The sequence below is a fragment of the Anguilla rostrata genome, chromosome 10, assembly GCF_018555375.3.
Source record: "Anguilla rostrata isolate EN2019 chromosome 10, ASM1855537v3, whole genome shotgun sequence".
NCBI classification, from domain to species: domain Eukaryota; kingdom Metazoa; phylum Chordata; class Actinopteri; order Anguilliformes; family Anguillidae; genus Anguilla; species Anguilla rostrata.
In genome coordinates this window covers 9,499,524-9,521,184 of record NC_057942.1, presented here as the reverse complement: position 1 = coordinate 9,521,184, position 21,661 = coordinate 9,499,524, and the positions used below count along the sequence as shown (strand labels likewise).

The following is a 21,661-nucleotide window of genomic DNA, read 5'->3' as shown; positions in this document are numbered from 1 at the left end:
CCTTTAGTTACCTAATTAACCAAATATAATTGATAATTAGATTCAGCTGTTTGAACTCAGCCAGGCTTGACTGCAGCCAGCCCTGTTGAATCTAAACCTCACTCAATTTTAACCTTACCATCAGAGTGAAGTAGTCACCACAAAGTTTCTACAAACACATTACACCATGATCAAAGGGAATTCCAGATGAAAAAAAAAAAAAGTTGTTGAAATACATCAGTCTGGAATGGGTTATAAAGCCATTTTTCAGCCTCTGGGACTCCACCAAACCACAGTGAGAGCCATTATCTCCAAAAGGAGATCACTTGGAACAGTGGTGAACCTTCCCAGGAGTGGCCGGCCTGCCAAAATTTCTCCAAAGGCACAGCAACAACTCATCCAGAAAGTTACAAAAGACCCCAAAAGAACATCCAAAGAATTACAGGTCTCTCTAGCTTCAGCTAAGGTCAGTGTTGATAACTCCACAATACAAAAGAGACCGGGAAAAAATGGGATTCATGTGAGAACAGCAAAATGGAATCCACTGATAACAAAAATTAGGTTTGGAGTGGCCTAGTCAAGTCCTGATCTGAACCCTACAGAGATGATGTGGCAGGACCTGAAACGAGCAGCCCATGCTTGAAAACCTACCAATTTGTCAGAATTAAAGCAGTTCTGCAAAGAAGAGTGGACTAAAACTCCTGAAACATTTAAATCCATTCAGTGTGACAGATATGTAATAATAGAGGAAATCAGGAAGGGGGGAAATACTTTTTCACAGCACTGTATGCTATAGCTGGGACCATAGAGGCGTACAGTTGAATATCTCAACCTGTCATTTTTTCAAACTTTTGACATCAGTGGCAAATACCTATTAGGCACATTTCTCAGATGAGAGAAGTAGATTTCGTTCAAATGAAAAGAAAAGTTTCTGTTGTTGGTGTGCTGGTGCGGAACCCTTCCTGGTCCTGAACAATGGACTCAGAGAAAGCCGTTAAGTAAAAGAAAACATTTGGCGGCTGTTGGAGGCTGTCCATATTGGTTCAGTGCTGGATCAATGTGCCTGAAAATAGGACTGCGACCATAAACAAACTGTTGTGTTGCTCTTGGGATCAAGCCTGCCCTGTAACACATATCCAATATGGTTACCGAGCCACGGTTCAGTGGCGTAGGCACAGACGGGGCCTGCGCTCTGAGATATAGCCAACCATATTTGGGGAGGTCCCGTGAAGTGAGCACCGGGGGTGTGTTACCCCACCCCCTGAATGCCCCCGCTGACATCAAGGTCGCCTCTGCGTTCTTTCGTCAAGCTGAGCAACGACGAAACTGAGAAATGCGTCGGACCCCAGAGCAGCGGTCCCTCCTGACGAACTCTTGTTTGTGGCGTCTCCGCTGAGCCTCTTCCCATCATCTCTTTATGCATGCAGTCCGCACAGGCGGCTTCTAAATGAGCATAAACAAGTGTCCACATTCTCTTTTTCCTAATTTACTTGTTCATTAGCCTTGTGATAATTAGCTATGGGCAATCGGCTTCAGAGGTAGGAAAAGAGGTATCATGCTGCATTTTCATTAGCCCATTTGCGTAGAGCCATTAGTCAGAACTGGTTAGGGCCCGTGATGTCGGCCTGTTGTGGCATTACGGCACAGTCAAGGCACTGCAGCGGACAGCACCCCTGCTGTGCTCTGTGTTCTTGGTGTCGGGTAAGCAGTTTTCACTCCAGGTTACAGGGCAGAGCCTTCAATGTCAATGATGGTGAGGCGCAATGGTTATTTTCAAATATTGTTAGATATCCAGGCTACCCTCGTGGAGAACATTTATTTTTTTACTCCCTGCACAAATTAACAACTTTGGCTGTATTATAAAAGGCACCTGTTGTTGGCCCTAAAACAGAATGTCACAGGAAAAAAATCATCTTAACAATGAATTATGTGGCAGAAGAATTGGAGACAGGGCAGTGAACCTGCATGAATGAGCATTAACTACATATGTCAACATGACAAAATTGGAAGCCATACATTATAGTCCACTTCCATTTAAATATTGTAAATTGAGCAGGATGGTTTACATGGGTACCTTTTGCAACAGATTTCTGTTTCACTCTGATGGCTTTTAGGATACCATCCATTTCGCTTTTGCTGGCGCCTTCAAAGAAATCCCCAGAGAGCTCTCTGGGAAATCAGTGGACTGGACATTCAAGTAGTCTAGCATGCTATACAGACATTTATCTAAATTAAATAAAGGTAAGATTATAGGCCCTTCCACAAGAACACAAGCTCTGGAAATATAAAAATAACAAAGATAAACCTTACCAAAATGGTTTTGAGACTGGAAAGCACTACACAGTATCACCATGAACAGCCTATAAAGCTCTGTGGCAAATACCCAATGGTTTTATTGCAGTTGTTGCTTTAATCTAAAACATTCTTATCATCTTTGGCGCACTGTGTATATGTAAGATAGATGGACATAAAATAACAGCAGTGCATATAAAGGACAAGCAAGTGGCAGAGTCTACAGAATGTTTAAATAAAAATAGGGGATCCAATGCAGGCCTTTTCAAATCTATCTGGATCAGGATGGCAAAGGAAACCGAAATCCATTACAACCCAATTACATCCATCAGGCCAGGGCACTGTGTGTGCATTCGCTTGTGAACACTAGCATTTAATCCATAAAGAGGATCTAATGAGAAATTTGAAAATGGAATCCACACCTCAGTAACTTTGGAGGGATTTGCCGGGATTAATGAACTGCCAGCTTCACCATCAACATGCTGAGAAGCAATCCTCGCTGGACTCTCTTACCAACCAAGGGATGCCTCTCCTTCACACTTTTATTCCTTTTATACACCTGAGGAGCTGTCCATCACTTTCATCCTCTCTCAGACACTCTCTCTGAATAATATGCTTTGTTACCATCACTTGCACTTTTACAAGGCTGAAAACATTTCACAAATAAGGCACTTCATACAAAGTGGTGACATGATAGCAATCCGTTCTTTTTTTGAACAATATTTGTGTTTCTTTGAAGCTCTCATTCAAATCATAATGTATGGTAGGCAGGTAGGCCATATTATTTATTCAGGGTAATTATTGGTAAACTAGGCCACATTGTGCAAACTCTCAGACATCTTACAGTGGAAAAGTCATCTCCTCATTCTCAGTCTCATTTGTTCTCATTTATATAAGGCCTTGACACGTGTCTACATGTTAATAGAACACCCTCTTGCATATACAAAAACACTAACTTAAAAAACGAAGTATCCCTCTTCTAGAAAATGTTCCATGTTACTCATGTAATTTGTGTTTCCTACATTGACATGCAGCTCAATGCAATGAAAGCTTGTCTGAGGCAACCAGAAAAAAGGTCATCATTCATGAAAATGAAGAGCTTGCCACCAGCAGTGAAACTCTGCCTGCGTTTGTTTACCCGAACTTCGGGTTAGCACCAGGCTGAAGACCTATTGGAGACAGCGGTGGAATCTGAGACTGCTCACTGCTCGAAACATGCAGTGATGGACCATAATGAGCTTTCCCTTGTCGCGCAAGTTGCAGGGCCCGGGCCAGTCGGAGAGCCTGATTAAGAAAAGCACAGGCAGTTTCATGCTGAGCACAGAAGTCTTAGCGCTAACTTCCCTTCCTGCTATCAGAGCAAACAGTCCGGGGTAGCGGATTAACTCTGCTGAACCTGAAAGAGAATTTTTCAGCAAGTCCCTGGAAACTGAAAGGGAAAGAAAAGTACATCCATATGCTGTTTCCAGCAGCCCACAACACAGACATCAGAAAATTTACCTTGGGATTCGTCCCGTGATCGTGAAATAGACTGAATCTCTGTGAGCCTTATTTTCAGGAATGGTATTATCTATTTGTTGCCTTGTGAAAGAGCATGCTCCTGGAGAGCCTGGCGAAAAGCTTCTCACACGCTCGGCAGAAGCCGTATCTCGTGCCAGCCTCCGATTCCCCAAGAATGTACATAAATTAGGATCCTCAGGGTCCAATCAAGGAGATAATCCTCCAACCACCATAAGGATTAGAAGATGCTCACTGACAGCCATCCTTATTTAGGACACTTTGTTCTGTTTTGTGCTGACTACGTCCAATACATTCTGCTTGAGAGACTGGGTAAATTGGTGACAAGCTCAAAAATAGAAGTGGCAAGCAAAATCTCTAATAAAAAATGAGAATACTTTCTGCAGGTGAATTACACAGTTCCACTGACAGACACTTGACATGGATTGGAAATATATGAAAAGAACAACTGAATGATATTATTGCAGATGTTAAATATTTCTCAAATATATACTACTCTACCTAAACTAATGATGTGAATCAGTATGTGGTGTAGTGAGTTTATTATTCAAAGACCATTTCAGAGTCAATAATTAAACTGCCATTTAGTTGTTTTTTCAAGCCAAAACCCTGATCCTGGGTGACAAACAATGTATAGAAATACGCACCCTACCACCCTACAGATTAGAAGGTAGGGTCCAGAAACAATATAGGATGCTACGTTGTTTCTAGAAAAATTAGCAGTGTCACATGACCTTGAGGACAAGAGTATAGAGTTCTTGCCACAATGTTGCATGTGATCCTGTATTCGGAATTATTTGTAGTCATCAAGCTTCATTGGTATTCTGTTGAATGCATGAACAGTGACCTGCAATGAAACTGCTTCCTGCAGTCATTCCGTTTCATAGATCTGGATTTAGCTCACATGAAAGTAACCGGCCCCCAGGGCATACCTGGAATACAATAAAAAGAGCGCGCTTATGAGCTAAGTGGCCCGTTGGTTGACATTTTGACCTGCTCTCGTTGAAAAGCGCGCAGTCACAGATGAATGGAGGAGCGTCTGTTTTACCCTTCCCCACCTTGGCCCAGCCACACACACTCAGGTCCCTTGTGCGGCAGCACATTTGAGCTGCCTGTCGGACCTGCGCTGGCTCAGTTTCAGAGCTTACATATTATAATCCAGCTGGGAGCTAGCGGCTACATCAACAATGATCGCTTCAAAATTTTGCCACTAAATAATTGCGCCTCTAAACCGCAGAAGGGAAAACCGCAGGCAGGCCAGTGAACAAACGGCCTACTGGCATGCAGAAAAATAAATAACAGTACCGTGACAACAAGAAAACACCGAAAGAGATCCCTTGGTAATGATTAAAACCATTTTTTCTAATGAAGGCAATACTTAACCCAATCAATCTTGAACTGAATTTATTATTTACTACGCAAAGTTATATTTACATAGTTAAGATATGCAATACAAATATTACTAAACAAAGCAAGTAAAACATCTCACATCCTTTTGTCTGGCACGCCAAGTGCCTCGGTCGGTGTCTACATCCACCAATGCTGCATGGCTGTGTGCCAAAAGTATATGTTTCTTTTTGAAGGAAAAAATTAAACCGCTGCATCAGAGATTAAAAGTCCGCTCATCCCAGCATAAAAGGCCAGTGGTATCTGCAATGAAATGCCCTTTCCAAACAAAACGTAATGCAAATTCAAGCCATGCCCACCAAAACTGTACGGGTCAAATTCGGCTCGGCCGAAATGTACCAGTCAAAGAGGAATACTGGTGAGCTCTGATCTGTTACTAAAACTTCTTTTATAGGGTGTGGTAACAGAGAGCTTTTAGTACGCAGTGGGTCCTTGTGCGGGGTGATATTTCACTTCTCTCAGATGCCCAGCAATTCGACAGCATCGGCAGAAGATATACAGCGCACTGTCGCCTGGATTTAACGAATGAACACCTCAAGTATAAAAGACAAGCCACTTTTTATTTGACGCCCCACATATTTCAAACGGTTGACCACATTTACCACACTAATTTAATCTCCCCGCTGCTTGAGCTGAGACTCGCACCGTAGGGACGATGAGAGGTGACATTATTACAGAGCGCCAGGCCAGTTAATGAGATACCATTGTCCAAAGGCAGACCCTGAATAACCTGTGATGCCTCAGGTGACTAACAGGCACCCTGATGTTCTTTACATACGTCAGCACTGGGCATTTAGAGACTGTCTCAATATACTACAATTCAACAGACCTACTTGAATTAGGAATTAGTGTCACGGTCCAGGTCAAATTACTGTTCACTCAGTACAAGATGCATCCAGCAAAGCACATTCCTCTTCCTGTGGAAGACTTTATAGCATTGGCACCTGCAGAGTTCTCTTTCAAGGGGCACACCTGTATGCAGATTACACACCGTGACTACCCCTATGGCCTCAAGGTTTTGCTCTCTCTTTTTTATTTTATTAAATTACAAATTAGACGGGAAAGCACACAAGAAATGCAACAGAATTTCAAATAAAAATGACTCAAGTGGCTACATTTAATTGCATGATCTTCTATTGCATCCGATTTCACGCTTTCTTTGATCGCGTCTGCGTACCACGGGAGAGAGTCCTGCATGCGTCACTGCCTGATAGCAGTATTTAGCATCTACTTCCTGTATGACAGGATGGAGGAACACCGAGGCAATATCTACTAAAAATCATGATGCAAGGTCATGAGGTTCCAATCGCAGGGCCGAGAACTGTAGGAGAGCAATATACCTATATTTATATTTATTTTGGGCTTGTGTGTGCTACAGTATGTCATTTATTCCGAGTTGGCATGTTATCTTGACTGAGACAGACTAGAACAGTAGATTAGAACAGTAATCTAACAAGTCAGTAGTCAACAGTCAGAGTGAACCCCTACCTCTCAGGATGTTTGTCAGTACATTTATACCCAGTCTGTTGTGGAAATTGACTTGATTGCTTGCAGAAATGGAAGAAATAGAAGCACTTTAAAATATAAAAGGCTATTATTCCAATCTAACTGCTGGCTGCTGTGATGGTATTTAAAGTCCCCATCTTGTCTTGGATAAACTATTATATATGTATGTATAATTATGGGTTCTCTGTCCATCGCTGTTCTTCATGTAAATGTAAACAGAAATCCAATATGATTTATGACAAGCTTGTTCCATAGTCTGGAGAATTGGGATTGATTTTTTTGGCAGTCGCTTTCAGTAGTTAAAAAATAATGAATGTATTGTCTAATAAAAAGCATGGTACATTTGTCAGAGTATGGCATTTCAGTAATTGGTGATTACTTTCTGACGAGTAGTTTTCCTATGTAGCACACTGAATTCATAAGTTTACACAATTATGGAACAAAAGTCACATCAAACACAACATTTCACTCAAACAAATTTTAGGCAGATTTGAGACCGTAGACTGGGGGAAAAAAACAGCTTTTTAAAATTCCCTCCATGTTTTACAAAATTCATAGAGCAAAAAAAAAAAAAAAATGAAACAAACTACACAATGGCTCTGATGACCTTCTGAAAATGGCAGCTTCTTTAGCCCACATTAGAAGGCTGGTCGCCTCGCTTGTTCCGCTGCCAGGCAGGCCGTTACATTTCATTTGCAATGCTTCATCTGGTAGAGGACAGAGAACAGCTTTGTTTCAATTAACCTGTCAATCCATCAAGGTGCCACATCAGTCAAAAGCTGGGCTCCCGGGGAGGGGGGGCGGGGGGGGGGGTTCCTACTCATTTCCTCCATTCCCTGCCCCCACCCATCTGCTTACTATCTATGAACTACAATACCACTCATCAACTATGCAAGAGAAAGATACCCCAGCAGGTGGTATGCAGGCCACATGAGGCTGGTAAATCACCCACAATCCTGTGCCAATCCTGCCATGTACAAATCTCTCTCCCTCTGTCTCTTTTCCTCGCTCTCTCCCATGCCTCTCTCTCTCTCTCTCTCTCGCACGCCACACACGCACACACACACACAGCGTTATTGGTAATTACAATTAATGACAAGAAGGTTAGGCCGAATGAAAAGGCTTGCAATTCAAACGAGCGAAAAAACGAGCAACGGACAAAGGTCCCAAAAACGGGACAAAGCCTCACATGAGCTATCACTGTGCATTTTCAGCTTTCCTTTCTTCACCTGCCACCATTACACCGCTTTCAGAGAACACGAGGCAATTATAAACGGACTGCTGACAGCTTTCCACTCCACTCACAGCGGTCCGCTAATGATAGATGACAAGGGGAGTGCATTAAAACCTTTAAGATCGCTCAGTCGGTGTTGCAATTCACATACGCAAGGGCTTATTGGCAAGCAACCCGCGGGGCCCCCCAGAGACAAAGAGACCTTGCTCCCTGCCCACTCAAGACAAATTCGAACATATCGCCGCAGTTAAACGAAATTTGATGCGCAGGTGCCTGGCCAAGATAGGCTGTTAAGACAACTGAACGTCAAAACTGAACGGGGAAAGAAAAAAAAAACCCAGCTGCCAGAGTCAATGACACAAAATTAAAGACGATTACATTTAAGTGAGAACAACTCATTCTGAGGGCTGTTATGTGCAGGGGGAAAAAAATCTCCTGTGCATCATTGTATTGCGATCTACTAAATTTCTGATGGATGCATTTGCTCTTTACATTATTTTGATAATACCCTGGGGGGGGTGGGCACAAATCTATCGCTGGATGATATACTGGAGGGAGATGGATTCAGATAGCTAATGGTTCAGAATGATAACTTGGATATCTGATCAAAGGGATAAGAATGCATTTGCATCTACGCTACAATGGGGGCATTAATGCATGTTTTTGTGATGATGGGGGTATTAACACCCTTTCAGCCTTCAGAGCTCTGAAAAATGCAGCACTCTTCCTGATCTCTGTAGTTTTCTGACAGCAACACAAAAAAGAAATATGAAAGCTTTCACTATCGCTTAAGCCTGCAGGAAGTGTCAATTAGTCATGGCAAGCAGCACTCAAGAAAACCTTACATGACAGCATTAATGTGGGGCTGCAGATAGAGGAAAATGCGACAACTCATCAAATTACTCCCACAGATGTGGAAGAGGCAGTTTCTGTCTGTTTCTGTTCACCTACGGTCCAGAAGCACACATACCCCACCGCTTACGCAGTCTCCCCCATGACCTTCTGCCACATAAAATGTCAGGAAGCCAAGTAAAGTTCCGGCATTACATCAACAAGTCGAAAGATGTTTATCAAAGGTACATACGGGGGAGGGAACAGTAAATGCACTTCAAGTAATATGGAAATGCATTACTTCTGCATTAAGCGCAGACTTAAATGCATTAAGTCATTACAGAGAGTAATTATAACACCAAACTGCAATGGCTGCTAAAGACCTAATATCAAACTTGTGATGTCAAGGAAAATGTTGTTTCCCATAATTCCTGCAGATGCTACAGGTGATAAGATGAAGTGGCCAGCTTTAATGTTAAAGGGCCCATTGTTGCGGAAGAATTTCAGCAATTTCTTCATAGTCACATCCTGGAGACCCCCTCTGCAGGATTGGAGATGGGGAGGAGACCTTGGCGGACGAGACCGGGGATCGGCATTGACCCGGATCGATCGGCGAGGAGGGCCGAGCGAGCGACGAGCCAGACCCCCCGCGGGCCTGGCGATGAGAGCGCCTCCGACGGCGAGCTCTGAAAGATTGAGCCGCGTCTCCGCCGCTCGAGTCGACAAGAAACGCGGCGCGGGCTCCTATCGATCTCAGCGGGCGAGGCTGAGGGGGAGGGGGAGGGGCCGACGGGCGCTGCGGCAGCCGCAGTCTTCCATCACGCCGCCGCGCTCCGACCTTGACTCCGCGAGGAGGCCGTCTCTCGCCCCCCCCCCGCCCCCCCAGATGAACGACGTCAGCGTGCCTTAAAGAAGGAGGCGGCAGGGACGCCGGGCCTCTCTGCCTCGTCACTGGCTCCAGTGTTGAGTGTGTGCTGTGACTGCGGGGGCCGGCTGAGGGCCAGAACAGATTAGAGCTCCCCCGCCACCCCCCACCCCCCCCCCCCCTTCCTCATCTTAAGTCAGCAGAAACGGTACCAGGTGCAATTCTGGCCCAAGGAAATTTAAACATAAAAATGACAGGATATCAACATTTTGGAGCCGTGGGTGAGGAGGGGTGGGGGCGGGGGGGTAGTCAAGATGATTTACCGTGAATCAGAATCACCGTGTCCTGACCTAACTCTTACCGGAACATGCTCTCGTACACCCATTAGCAATTAATGCAGGTTTTACTGTCAAATTTTTTGGGACACATAAAAAAGACGGATGAAGATCAATACGTTCAAAAATGAGTTCTGCCCCTTTGGTATTCAAGTCACACGCTTAGAAACTTACTCCGGATTAAGTCGTTTTATCTGTTGATTGGCATCTCGCTGATTAAATGTCCCGAGTACAATGCGGCTCACGAAGGCTCGTTCTGGCAAACGGTCAAAAGTGTGGGACTAAGCTGTCCCGATAAGCGCAGGAATCTGAGGAAACCGCAATCCCGTCCTCTAAAATAAAAGTGGCTTAAACGCTCGTGCCGTACCGGCGACAGACCGACCAAACGGGGAAATCTAATTACTGCTAATCAAATGGCTTATTGTACCCAGAAACAATGGACCCCGAGAATATAATTTATAAGCAGTCTCATTGGCAGAGCTGCTGGCTGCCTGATTCCGCCATCTGTGGTTTCGGCCAAATTAGGGGATACAGCTGCAGCGTCTCCCGGGAAATTCAATGAACTTTGAATGTTTTCCTGTCTGCAAATTAATAAATAAATGCATAACTAAAGAATGGGCAAAAGGAACGAGATGGGAACATTCAACAGCACAACGCTGAGCCAGAGAAGCTTTATTTAAATGCCAGAGGAATGCTTGCTGAAGAACAAGAACACCATTTCTTCATTCGAGTGAAAGAAGTGGACATTTTCCAGAGCTTGAACGAAAAACAAATGAATGCAGTCACTGCAATTAAAATAATGTTTGCCGTTTCATTTAAAATGGGTTCACATCTTGTCATAATTGTTTTCATTTACAAACCCACTGTTTACAGCTTATTTTAGGTTTTTGAAAACCGCTAAGCTTTTACCATCAAAAATGGACATTTCACTCTCTTTTGTTCAAAGCAGCTGTGGACCCACTCAAAACAAATGACAGGAGTTCAACTGGTATGTTTGAGTACTGTATAAAAGAATAATGGTTGGAGAGAGAATATAATTGTTCTAAATGAATAGCTGTCTTTCAATAGAAAATCTGGTATTCTCTAGTTGAATTGTAGGAAATTACCATTGTTTTTCTGGAGTTCCAAAACATGATTCCACTTAACTCTCAAAAAGATCAACTGACTTATTCAAGCACTGTTGTGTTCCTCTTGAAGCACAATACAATAATGACTGCAAAATAATTTGGCAACCTAACTCTTATGTTATTGTTATTTTTGGGGGGCTAAAGAAAATAACCACTACACAAAAATAGACGATTTTCGGTTTAATTCATGAAAGATACCACTGAATTAAACTCCAACGAATGATTAAGCCACTACAGCTCTTATCTAGCGCATCCGTCCAATGGAATATAATTTGCATAGATGATTTAGGTTTTCACGCACCTACTTTAATCTTGAAGGGCACACTCTGGCTGTGCTTTGTTTCAGACATCAGAGATAATGGGCTCCTCTCTTCTCTCTAGCCCCATTAGGACTGGAGCAGAGTTATCCACTTTTCAGCATGGCCACCTCCAGAAAGATCACTTCCACTTAGAACAGGTACTGGAGCTTTCAAGGCAAGGCTCCCTTCAGTTACAAGCCTTCAGCTCAGCCTTTTCAGACAGCTCTCAAGTCTTACTTTTAATGGTGAGATAAACGCTTCTCTTTTTTTCCCCCCGCCGAACAATTGACTGCGCCTCAGATTTTTATATATTTTTTTAAAGCAGGCGATCAAAGCATTGACGTTGAAGACGACGGTTAAAAAAATAGCAGCAGGTTGCTTTTTACAAGCAGCCAAAGAGCCTCTTGGCTTTTCATCGCGCTGGGTGCCTACATTTTCCCCGCAATCGGTCCGCCATAACAAAGCTCCATAAATCAGACTGGAGGAGCAGTTCGTAACCGCTCACTGTTTCCCTTTCGAGCGCCTCTAAATCTTTCAGACAGTCCTGACACCTACGTCTTGTGCGCCGCAAATGTCAATTTGTGAGGCCCACTGCTTAGAAGAGGCTTAGCCTGAACACAAATCCTCTTAGGAATGGTGCAAAAATAAATAACCAAATAAATAAATCAAAATAAAAACTGAATTTTGGCTTACAAAAAATGATGTTTGTCTTGCAGGTCATTTCCACCTAATGGGTTTATTCAGTCCTCTCAAAAGCCTTACACAGAGGCATGACTTATTCGGAGGTTTACTTTCTCATGTTTACTGAGAATAGTGAGCATGGCACAACCGTACGTCAGCAGTTTTTGCAGTTAATAGAATTCTTAAGAGCAGCTTCTAACATTGATCTATTCAAAGGTGCCACCCTTCTTTCAATGAATGTGAGCAATATTTCTTAGCATTTTTCAGAGTTTTGTGGATATATAAAAGGCTTATTATGGAAGCAGCAGGTGCCAGTTTAAAGAGAATTACTTGAATGATCCATACCAGTTTTTAATGCAAAATTTTAACAAGCCTTAATGTCGACTTGTTTTTCTATATCTGTCAAGTGACTGCAGCTGTTTTGCCAGTGCTTTTGTTTACAGTCCGCAATCCATCAGCAATAATGTGATGATGCCACTGCATTAGAAGGGAAAAGTTCTTGTTCAACAGGTACAGCCAAATCACAGGCTTCGAAATGACCAGAGGAGGTCACTGGTGAGATAATGAGAAAAAGACAAACCAACCAAATGAATCCCTCCCTCCCTGGGCGATGCCATGGCCAATTATGCAAATGTGCATTTGAAACAGGCACAACCTCAATTACAGTCACTCAAACAAAGCCAATCGCTTTTGGTTCGTCAATTCTGAGAAAAACAAGGTTTCCTAGAGAAGAATGGAAAAATTACAGGGTTTGGTGAACATGCTCTCAGTTACTCAAAAAAAAAACCTGAAACAGTAGTGACCATAACCTTAAAAAAAGTCACTTATTGTATTTTTAAACTCACAATCATAATTTATCTTAGGTTAGCTATTCTCAAGAGCTTTACCTGTCAAGTGAAACTAGTACATTATTACCCACATTCACCCGTGGTGTTTCCGTGGGGTCTGCATCCACGGTGCTAAATTGGGAAACTGGGGGATGTCTCGCAGCTAAAGCACCTTTGATGTTCCATGCGAGGGAAGTAAAAGAGGAAGTGACACCCCAATAGAGAGAATTATGCTAATCTGAGAAATGTTAATTAAGCCCCAAGGGTTAATTTCTTCCCCTTTATCAGCTCCTTGCTTTAATCTGTCTCTGTGTTAAAACAGTGGACTTAGACCAAATGGCGCTACTTAGAATGCTTAAAAATAATCAGTGTTTTACATTTGGAAACATTACTTTTCCTCCCTTCGTAATTAAAAGTTGCATTAATCCGTTCACTTTGAAACGTAATTGCCGAACGCACCGCTGCCAATGAAAGCCTTTGCTGAGCCAAATAAAGCTGTCAGCTGACTGTACACTGTACCATGCACTGAAAATGAGGCTCTAAATGCAGTGCTAGGGGAAAAAACGAAGCTGTGTTCAGCTACTTAAGTCTTTATTGATACTCGCACGCGCAACATTTCTGCTTTCATAATACGGGAGACCCAACAGCTGTTGAAAAAGACAGTTATGTATGAATTTCAGCTTGCATCTGTTGCAAAAGCAAAAGTTTGTTTTTCGTGCAATGCGCCCAGGCAAAGGTATTTAAGAAAAGTATACACGGTTTTGCATGAACAGATTGTGTTTCTGGCCTTCAGGCATGCAAAAAGCCTCTTGTATCCATTTACAGCCAAGAAGATTTCATTCATTTAAAGCTGATGCAGGCAGTTCAGAAACAGGACATGTTCATGTTGACTGAATCAACATCAATGCTACAAATAATTAATACTCCAATAATTTTTTTTTGAATTGTGATAATGAAAAGCATGGGATGCATATTTTATTAATACGCTTACTAGCATTTCATTATTCAAATGCTCCTGCCCTTGCCTCTGAAACAAAAGATTTGTAATCTACAACTCGTGGGAACCCTGAAGTTGATGGTAATCTCAAAAGCAGCGTGCTAACAGGGTACAATTAATTTCGGTTCAAGAGGTTATCTCAATTTATTTTGGCTGATGAAAGCTTTGGTATTGTGGCGATTCAGGAGCCAAGTCAATAGATCCAACACCATTACGTTCGCAATCAATCCAGTAACACTAGAAGAATTTCAGCTGAGACAAAATACTAAAAAATGTACTCCAAATATGAATCTGCCCAACTTGAATTTCAATGCCTTGAAAAATATTTCTAAAGTCCTACAAATATGCAAGAGTGATTTATTCAAGTTTAAATGTTGTCGGAAAAAGACATTAGTATTGGGGCTGCGGTATAGTACATTAAAAACCATGTCTCGGTCTTTTTCTTTTCTATGTAACATAAATCAAATTTCCTGTTCCAGCTGCTTCACTCTGCTGTTATTTGGCAATTACTTTGTGTGGATTTTGTCATTTTGCTCAATGACAAGACAAGACCGTTCACTCTCAGGACCTATGCAAGGGCCAAAACTCATTCATCTATGTTTAGAGGAGAATTTCTCATCGCAAATTCGTACCGCTTTTGACAAATTGTAATGTACGAGAGAGTAACAGGAACCCCCTCTATGATTACCAGCAATATGTCCTTTTGAAATAAAGAGCGAACAGATGGCTATTTATAGCTCATATTGAGCGATGAGAAATTCCCCTTTATCCAAGCAGACATGACGATAATGTATTACCTGTTCTTAACCACCAGACACAAAAATCAGTTAAGAACGGAAAGCGATGTGATGTGCACTGTGGATGTATTTCAGTGAGATGAGGGAGGGATAAATGCAAAGCATACAGGGAAAAGCCATCAGGTGAACAGCCACACGCGGGGCATGCCCCTTCCTTACCGCCATGGCCGCGGTATAAACACCAGCCCGCTCACACCGCATGCCACACCAATCCATTAACAAGGCTGTTCATGGCTAATGGTCCTGGTCATGTTAATGCGCTTCCCAGTCACGTGCCCGTATGTTAAATGAGCTCCGCTTTATTTATTCATGTCCTCCTCTTTCCCATGCCGTGTCCCTGGACCCAGGTTACATCACTGAGCTGGAAAACTTAGAGGGCCCTCGTGAACACGTGATGTCTCCGAGCAAAAGAACCCGGTGGAAAAATGGCATACCTAGCGTTCGCAGGAAGGAAATAAAAATACTGGAGTCAGTGCAATCTTTGATTAATGGTTCGCCAGGTCTGGTGGAACAGCCACTGCAGCGGTGCTTCTGTGCTAAACGCACGCGGTTTAGCATGTTAAAAGGGTGCAAGGAGCGGAAAGCAAGCCGATTAAGTACATTTTGCCAAACGACAAAGGCTAAGATTGACAGGCGCTTTTTTTGCACCCGCACTAAGCTTTCGGTTGATTACAACCGTCTGTAGCACAGCCCCCCTGGTCTAGCCTCCAAGTGCATAATCGCCTTCTCCCTGCTGAGCACTTGCGATATCCGTTTTACCTTTCCCTACTAAACACAGTAGGAAGCGGTGTCATCAAAATTAAATCATCCTTTAATTAAACATTGATTAAAAATGCCATTACAGCCAGACTTTTTTTTTTTTTTGTTAAAAAGAAAAGACAGGACTTGTCCTGCTGTCCAGCTCCATTACCTTACAGAAGAGAGAGGGATGAATTCAGTATGAGCAAGCCTGAATATGTGAATGGGCACATACCTTTCAATTATGGTTGGCAGGCTGGGGTAAAGACCCAGCAAATTAAATGCAAGGAAAAACAGGTTTGGCTATAATTAAAAATCAATCTTTTTTTTCTCTCCAAACTGCAATGCAACGGCAGTTCCCATTCAACGACACAACTTTAGAAGAGCTTTAATGGCATGCAAAATGACATTGTTTGGACTTGCATGAAATGTGTTTGCTTATTTAATTCCATTTCCTTTTTTAATCAAATATAGAGGTCCTTACCTCAGGTGTTTTACCCCTTCTCCGTGTGTTTTGGTCTTCCGTTAGTAAGCAACTTTAATGCAGGGATGTAGTTGCCATGGATTCAGTGTGATTTTAATGACATTTGAGGCACGTGTGTACGTTCACATATTCATGCATTTTCACACATAATCATTCAAATCTCCTTGGACAAGGCTACCAAGCAAATAAATTTTGCAGTAATAACTACAATATTCTTTCAGTTGTATAATATACCCCTCCCCCCCCAACCCACCCCACCCCCTACGCTCAACCTGAGCTTATCACAGGGCTGTTAAAACACAACCCCGGGCTCTTGGGTCTCGACTCACTACTTTTTCATCCGAGGGATCTGCCGACAAACAAGGGGGAAAAAACGGGGGAGGCAGGCATTAATGTCAGCCGGGCGCAGAAGCTGAATTTCACACTGTCTAACTTCATAGCTTGGGAGGCTATCAATTTCAGATTAGAAAAACCTATTTACATTTGAGGATTCCTCTATGAGGCCACAAGCACGAGAGGGATGGGGAGGCTGGGCTTCGGAACACAACGTTCAAGAGCAGCCTCGCGTCTGAAACGTCCACCGTTCGACAAAAAGATAAGGCCACGCTGACCCATCTCTACTGCCCTCTATCACACACAACCAGACATACAGCTCAGGTATATTTTGTAACCTTCACGTAATGAATCGCATCTCTGAAACAGAGAAAAAAGAAAACCAGTCATTTTCTTTTAGCATATGCGCACGTATTATTTACCTTTAAGTAGTCCAGCAGACACACACCTATTATCTCCTACGCTCACAACCCGCTCTTGTTTCTGAAAGCTGGGAAATTATCCCCTGTGCTCCGTTGCCATGCTGGCATGGCACCGTGTGGCATGGCACGGCGCTTGGCAACAGGGTGATGACGGTAACTAATGCAGAGGGAGAAAAAAAGAACGTCCTCGGATTACCACCCCGTCCAGCCGAGTTTGAGTTTCCCCATCGGACGCGCGGTTGCCTTTTATCTCAAAGATCCTGGATTAGATTTCTCCTTATGACCCTTTTGGTCCAACGATGATGACACCAATCTCACAACAAGGCTGCGCTCTCTTCTTGGAGGTAATGGGCACCTGCTGTGATTTATGTCATCAAACTGCATTTCGAACAGAAAGACAAACGCTTTTCAGCGAAGCGCTTATATGGCAGCTTTATAATCTTTTCACCTCCTATAAAGGTTTGATGTGAATACCTTTGAATACCTTGATGTGAATACCTAGCCTAGATCAGAGCAGAAATACCATTCATTACCTACATGTCTCCGGACAGGGAAAAATTTGAATTGTCACATTATCCAGATAACCTACAACAATCGCTAAACAGATTCCATTTAACAACCATTTAAAATTGCTATACAGTAGTCCTAAGAAATCCATGTTGCAGAGGAATTTGATGGAATAGATGAAGAAATTGAATAGCATGACCCAAAAATGCAAAAAGGCACAATCTTTATAAAAAAAGATACCATACCATGGATTTATTATTTACCAAGGACATACCATACAAGCATATATGCAATGTGAATTGGCTCCACTTGACCTATGTTTCTCACCTCTTGGACTCTTAGTGTGAGAGACGTGGAAGGTCCTCAGAAATAGACACAAATTGTTTATGGGATTTCTTATTGAATGTCTGACTGTTGGCCATTGGGAATAAGAAGCTCATTATCCAGCAACCCAGTGGAATGACTGCCTCTATAATAATGAAATGCTTATTCGATTTAGAGTTAGTGATACAGGTTTTTTTTTATTTTTATAGAATAACATGCATGCCATTAGCATTAAACTATATTTTCATTTTGAAATGGGCTTAGAACTGTTGGTATGAAATAGACACGACCGGTATTTTTCATGATTGTTCATAAATCTTATTATTGAAATCTATACAAGGCACCTTCACAATTGAACAACTGCTGCCAGATGCAATTACAGATGCAAGATGAGCAGCCCACCTGCTTTAATAAGCAGGGCATTTAGGCGATTAATGCATCGGGTTCCCGTTTTTATTTCCCATCTGGTTCGGCTGGACATTTACATAACATCAAAACCACAAGAAAAACCGCAAGAAAGAGTATAAAAATGTTTTCTTTATACAAGCAATGCTGTCAGGCCAGTCCTATTTTTCAAAGTGCTTTTACCATTTACATAAATATTTATATTTCTAGCAAAAGATTTATGCCATACTAATCAATGCTACATTTTGTTAAGTGTATTTTTGATTGGATACAGTCGCACAAACGGGACAAACATGGACATGGTTTGGTAGCTACCTTCAGCTGATATTAGAAAACAATAGCCAGTCTTCAGCGAATCAATGCTGTAATGCAGTACTTACATGGAAAATTTGCTACCTCGTTCAGTTAAACGATGAACTGATGAAAGCTAACAGCACTAGAATCTCTTTTCTTTCTTGTCCTTGATTTTTTCTTTGTCTAAGTGGATATGAGTCTTTCACATAAATTCTAGCAAGCCTGACTAAAGGCAAGAACTCTAAAATTCACCACACATTAAAACATTGCAAATGTGTTGGAACGTCTTGGCTTACAAGAAGGCAAGAGGGTTGCAGAACAAAAAAAGCAAAACAAAGACACCGAAGGTAAAGGCTATCCAGTATACATTGTGACGCTAAAGTAGGACACTTGGGAATTATGCAAAAGAGTAGTTCAATAACAATGGTGACTGCAGATCAGTAAAATAAACCTAGCACACAGTGACATGTTTGCACGCACACACACACACACACACACACACAGACACACACTTACATATGAAGATATACAGCAACATATGGTACAAATGTCACCAGTTCCTAATATCATGGAAGGTTAGAAGGAAAAAAAATTCCAAAACAACAAGGTCATAGACCAATATGTTCTGTAATAAAGAGTCGGCTAACTGCTGGATTCTATTCAGTGGTTCCTATTCTGGCAGAGAATGCAAAAAAAATTAGTATTCACTGCCAGAATAGGATTTGTGCCCACAAACACAAACACACACACATGCACACACACATATTAGTGAATAACTAACACACACACACACACACACACACACATTCTCTATTGCCCCTGATCCACTGCCATACATATGGATCCTTCTTGTGCTCCTCTTTACCTCTGCTCAGCACAATGGCACAGCACCAGACTGAATGTCCGGTGCCAACAGCACAGGGGGGAGAACAAACCATGAAACGCCCAAACTGTTAGCGTCTCGACACATCCTCTGCCAAACCCGTCCAATAGAATGCACAGTTGTGGTGCAAAAGGCCACCACATGACCAAGGTAACCGGGGGTATAATGATTGTTATGAAACACGCTGGTCTCCCGCACACTTCCTGTGAAAACATGGAGCGTGAAATGAAAATATGTACCGCAGTCGATAAACGGATCAAAATTCGCCCCTCGCTCCCCTACGTCCTGTCTTTTATCCCGGCCTCTGTCCTCGCCTCGCTCTCTTCCAGCTGGTTGTGTAATTACAAACGGCAACAGCAGGTGGCATTATGAGCTTTGACAAATCCGCATTTGTTCGAATGAGTGTCCTCTTTCAAAGAGGAAGCTTTCTGGGACTGTGGGCTTGAGCCTTCCCAACATCACAGCACATACCGTCTATAAGACCGCATTACCTAACTGAAATTTAACCAAGATTTTGCATGGTTTCTGGCTCTGCAGCAGAACATTCTATGGTGTTCATCGAAGTGAAAAGGAGACCAGTGGAGTATAGACACACATTCAGACAGACATACCGCTTACCAAGGATTGTGGATGATGCCTTTGTATGAGAGAGGGATTAACAGGAAATAAATAATTAAGGATGCTACGAATCCCACTGACTAAAATTCCTCACAAGGGGAGCTTACAGACTCTTAATGACGGCATGGCCTTGTGAAGGAAGACAGAAGAAGGAGGCACACTGAGGCACACTTATTAAGAACCCTACTCCCTGCTTCCCCAAAAGAGCCCAAACAACCCCCCAAAAAAACATCCAATCCCCAGCAGTTTTCGAGTTGCTCCCTTCACGGGTGAAAAAAATGATGACTAAGAAGATGGTGTGGAAATGTAGCCCGTGCACTTAACTCAGCAGGGGACTGAGCAGCCGAAGGCTGAAAAGGGGGTGGGAAGGACGAGAGAGATGGAGAGTGAGAGGGTGCCAGAACGCCAGGGTCACTGTTCGCAGAGGTACCAGAGGAGGACACGTTTTCAACCCTTTTCAGCCCCGAAAATACAAGAAAAGTACCCTTCCATAAATCTACACTGCCATTCTTTTGCTGGGATGTCTCTCCCATTATTCTAAGAAATGACATGGCAACCTGCTCACTGCTTGGAGACTCTGACACCCCCTTCCTCCCACACATACACACACACACACACACACACAAACACACTCTGAAATTTTGTCCGCTTGTCTCTGCCTTGGCAGGAGGTACCCAGCGAATGCACAATCAGGCCGCCGCTGAAACCAACACTAACTGGCATTACACGGATGGCAAACTCCGAAACCCTCTCACAAGTTAATGCACAGCTGAAAATCACTCTGCTTGTATGGGGCCACACACCATCTGGCGAGCGTCACTTTTAAAATGTAGTTATAGGAGAAACACCCCTGCAGACAAGGGGCGTTTCAGAAAATTTCCCTCTCGCTTGCAATGTCGAAATGGAACACAAGGACAGATGGAAACCGATATACTTCAGGAGGCAGTGATTAGGTAACTAGCGCTATCTGAAGGATCCTACTTCCATCAGAAGTGAGAGAGACCACTACTAATTGCTTGTAAAGCCAGTGGTACATTATCTGCATGTTTGTATGCAATATGGGATGCCAAATGCACACAAGTATAACTAATTTATAATTAAATGCATAGTAGACAATAAGCATACTACTAGGTAACTTGAAGAACCCCAGACAATTTAAAGGATAAAGGATTATTTTTTCCAGTATCGTCAACATATACTATTTAAAGACCAAATCCGATGTTTCTGTCCAACTCTCATTTCTTACCAACGTTCTATGAATTGACCATTTATGATGGGTGTTAAGAACTTGTGTTAAAATGGTGTTATTTCATCATTCCTATATTTGTATTTAAAATGTTCTATTATAACAAGACAAGATTTTGTCTGCAAAGTCCTATAAAATTTCCCTGTTTTAGCACGCCATGTAATTTTCTTCCACAGATAGGGACATATATTTATGCTGTTAAAAGGCTGTTCAAATGAACCAAGAAAATAGATCTCATATTATAGCACTATCCTTTCATAAGGGATTAAAAAGGTCAATAACTGACTTGAGTTAATCCATAGGAGTAAAACTTTATGATTTCATAGGCACCCAATTATAGCAGATAGGTGCAACTTTGATCTTAATCGCAGTTCATTTTACTATAGGCTTCTCTACAAACTTTTTGGCTTCAGTAACGTCCAACCTCCCTATGATTGATTTTTGGCTTTGATTCCATGTTCACCTAATAGCAGCACACACACACACACAGAAGCTGCACCCACAGAAAGATTGCTGATGGATTTAATTAGAGAAATAACTGTAGGTGGATTAGCAATAAAACCAAGGGACTCACCGGAGCCAAAAATACAAGAAAACGTGCATAAACTCTATCCATTGATGAGCCAACTTAAGACAGAAAAGCTGTCCTGCCATCAAGCCCATAATCACATTTAAATGTGTTCCCTGGCTTTTAAAAGCAGGCTTTGCGTAG

The 21,661-nt window shown here is 42.5% G+C and overlaps 1 protein-coding gene and 1 long non-coding RNA gene across 3 annotated transcripts in view; both read right to left on the bottom strand.

Annotated features, from left to right (window-relative positions):
- Positions 1-21,661, bottom strand: part of LOC135264906 (netrin receptor UNC5D-like) — a 166,343-nt gene that overhangs the window by 105,224 nt on the left and 39,458 nt on the right. The gene's annotated exons all lie outside the window — the stretch shown is intronic.
- Positions 6,849-10,662, bottom strand: LOC135264905 (uncharacterized). The gene is made up of 2 exons (XR_010332818.1): positions 10,142-10,662; positions 6,849-7,409 (listed from the first exon to the last, which is right to left on the bottom strand). It is a non-coding gene; the product is annotated as an uncharacterized LOC135264905 (long non-coding RNA).